The sequence below is a fragment of the Pogona vitticeps genome, chromosome 1, assembly GCF_051106095.1.
Source record: "Pogona vitticeps strain Pit_001003342236 chromosome 1, PviZW2.1, whole genome shotgun sequence".
NCBI classification, from domain to species: domain Eukaryota; kingdom Metazoa; phylum Chordata; class Lepidosauria; order Squamata; family Agamidae; genus Pogona; species Pogona vitticeps.
This window is the reverse complement of record NC_135783.1, coordinates 135,268,388-135,272,052: the sequence shown is the minus strand read 5'-3', so window position 1 is coordinate 135,272,052 and position 3,665 is coordinate 135,268,388.

The window sequence follows — 3,665 nt, the reverse complement described above, 5'->3', positions numbered from 1 at the left end:
TCAGTTTCCTCCTGGATGTTTGCATAAAAACTTTCAATTTCCTCTTCTTCAGCATTTGTAGTTGCATCTTAGACTCAAATGACACTTATGTTGATAGGTGTTCCCAGAAGGCTGATGAATATTATTTGGTCAAATCTTGCATTGTAGCCCATAACAGCCTGTGCTACATCTTGTCATTATTAGACCTGCTTCCTATTGTAGCTAAATTCAGTAATTCAATTTACACAACTCTTTTCACCCTGCTTTATATCCAAACAAGTTAGATGATAAATAATGAAACATATGCGACTCAATGCATTCTGTTCCAACTAATGCTATTTCTTTTATGCATGGGAGCAGGGCTGTCTTCCCCTTTTTATTCCAAGAAGAATCATACTGAATAAAAAAAAAACTACCGAGATCTCTGAGTCTCAGCTACAAAAGCTATTCATTTCAGAAATAAGTTATTCTGGGGCACACCAACAGTATGTGTGAAGGCTACGCTCCCTTTGAGTCATTCATCATCTCGGTTGTTAGATGTCAACTATTCAATGGCATTTTGACAAAGGTTACCAGACAATAAGTTTCCCTTGAATTGGTTCTCTGGTTACACCATGAGAGCGATGTGTCGGGCCCACGCTTTCATTTTTATTAAACTTTCTGCTGAATGTGACAAGTCAGGAGAAAGTTCTGGATACAGATGCACATCCAACTAATTTTATCCCTTCTCCTTCCTTCAAACTTTAAACCTGTGTCTTTATGTGAAAGGCTTCTGTATTAGTCATTAAAAAAACAAAAGAACAATGATGACTCACCATTTCAGATAACCCACTCAGACACTTCAGCCTCCAGCCCAAAGTCAATAATTCATCTATATTCAGGTGTCGACTGGTTTCCACTAGAGGTGGGCGTTCAAGGATTTGTGCCATTTTTTAAAATCATCTGAACAGGTGCTCGGCACTCCAAAGCCCCATCTCCTCTGGTGGGTGTCCCCTCAGAGGCAGCACCCGGAGGGGCAGAGTGTTGAAGCCAGGCCTCTGCCTCCAAGTGGACGCCCGCCAGTGGAGGTGGGGCTTAAAAGTACCAAACACCTATTCAGCTGCTAAATGAGCCGTCATGAAGTGCCGAACCGGTGGGTTGTGCCCATCTCTGATTTCCTGATTTCTACCTTTCTAATTTGTGGGTGTTTTTTTTTTAATCTAGTACTTGGAGCCAACAATATTCCGTATATTGAATCACAAAGGACAAGGGGGGAACACATTTTGGTTCTTCAAAATGTTCCGAAGGTCCTACTCAACAAGTCTGCAAGTCTTCTGTCAGGGAGTGGCTGAGCTGCTGGAATGTCACGGCGAGATTTAGCAGGTAGAAAGAGGTGACAAATCTCTTCTGGACACCTCAGGTGTAGCAGCAATAATCTAGGGCAGCCTCGTCCCATTGCTGAAGATTTCAGGGTGAAAACCTGGGATCAGAGGATAATTATGTCTGATTTCACAGAGGTTGGCCCTTGTGATGTCACAGAGGAAGGGCAGGCAAGGACTGGGCAGGACGCCATCATAAACACACATGCAAACCCTTTTTGCACTGAGCGAGTAAGCCAGGGATCAGCCGAGAGTGGGTGGATCAAGTTTTCAAAACACCTTATAGACAAAAATTAAACTCTCTCATCCGCCAGTGCCGCTGATTTGTCTCCCTACCTGCAGACTGCTTCAGACTGATTCTTCAGAAGCAGATCTGAAGAAGCAGATCAATTCTCTGAGACCCTAAATGGTACAGAGCAGAGAGGTATAAGGCTAGGCAGGCAAGTTCTAAAGGAGAGACAGAATTTGAATGTGAAAAAGTATCAGCCATATTTGTTCAATTTAATCTAGAAAACACAAATCATTCAACTGGAAGCCCATCAGCAACTGTAGCAAAACTAAGAACATACTGGAGGCGTTCAAGAGAAATTTAGACCACCACCTGTCAGATCTGCTTTGATTTGGATTCCTGCACTGAGCAGGGGGTTGGACTCAATGGCCTTATAGGCCCCATCCAATGCCATTATTCTGTGATTCTGTGCAACTTCCCAAGCAGTGGAAAGGGCAGCTCTTATTTCTGGAAAAGAATGTATGGTCTCTTCCTCATGGCTCAGTGGTTAAACTGAAGCACTGCAGCCAAAACTGTGCTCATGACCCAGGGTTCAATCCCAGGTAGCCAGCTCAAGGTTCACTCAGCCTTCCATCTTCCAAAGTCTGTAAAATGATTACCCAGCTTGCGGAGGCGGGGACAATGTGTAGCCTGCATAATTAAACCACCCAGAGAGTGCTTTATGCATCATGGGGTAGTATATAAACTGCACACTTAGCTTTCCTAATAATCTGACAAAATAGTGTTTGTGTATTTCCATCAGGGCATAAGGCCCCATAAAGCTGCTGGTCACTTCCATAATTAACACAGGGAAAGCAAAATATGCAAATAAGCTTTTTTTAAAAAGCATTATATGCATGAGCTGCAGAATCCACCCTCTTGTAATAAATTTCTTCCACCCCACCCTCAAAGTAATGAACAAACAGCCCTCCCAACATGGAATCTGCACATTCTCACAGGAGCTGCTGTATCAATCACATTGAATACTATCTAGGCGCTCAAAGGCAGCCGCTGCCCTCAAGCAGCAGATTTTGCAGTACCAGTGTATTTTTGCCATCTATCCATGGCATGGATCCACATGAATTTTAATGTACGCTCATCTCCAAATCATTGCCCATCTCCATTTCCTCGGTTGTGGCACTGACGTGAGAGGTTGGACTGGAAGCTTCTTTGAAGTAGCATATTTTCTCCCCACTTGTACTCTGCGAGGAGCTTGATGATTAATATGAGGCTTGCTCAGGTCTCTCCTTTTTCCTTTGCAACACCCCCACAACCATCTGACAGTTTCAAAATGTGGCAGCAGCTGGTGCCGATCTAGCCAGTGCTTGGACAAGAGATCACTGGGGACACCAATGTGTGTGATGCCATCAACCAGATCTCGACAGAAAAAAAGTGTAATGTACATAAATAATACCCAGTGTGATGTAATGGACAGATTGATGGGCTGGGACTCAGGGAGCCTGGGTTGTGGACCCTCCCCCCCACTCAACTATGGAAGGGGTAAAACTACTCCTTAAATATCTCACCCTGAAAGCTCTGTTAGGACCAGTGTAAGTCAGTTCCAACTTGACGGCACAGAACAACAAACATAAACAGTACATACGATTGCACTTCCATACTCCTGTTCTGCAACATCAGCCTTATTAAGCAGGGGTTGCAGTGTAACTTAATGGAAGTCTAATTACCTAGCAGAACCAGCCCTTGAAGGAAACAATTAGAGCCTCTCAACTGTTCCTCCTTAACTTCCTGGATTCTCCCTTATTTTGAAGGACAGAGCTGTGGGTGCCACATCGATTAGCCTGCACCCCTTAAAGTTCCTTGCCCAGTGCTTTCCCTCCAGCATGGTGAAGTGCTGAGCTGCTGTTGAGAGTTCTGGGAACTTGCTTAAGTTCCAGTAAAATGCACAGCAGAAGGCCAGCTCCTTAAGGTTAGAATTAGCTGCAGAAGTCCCCTTCTACCCAATTGCTCTTGGTATCCTCCCTCTCCAAAGCCCGACACAGTAGGAAATAAGACTCAAGAGGCTATCTTTAAGTATAAAAGGTTTTGTGTACTTTACTCAT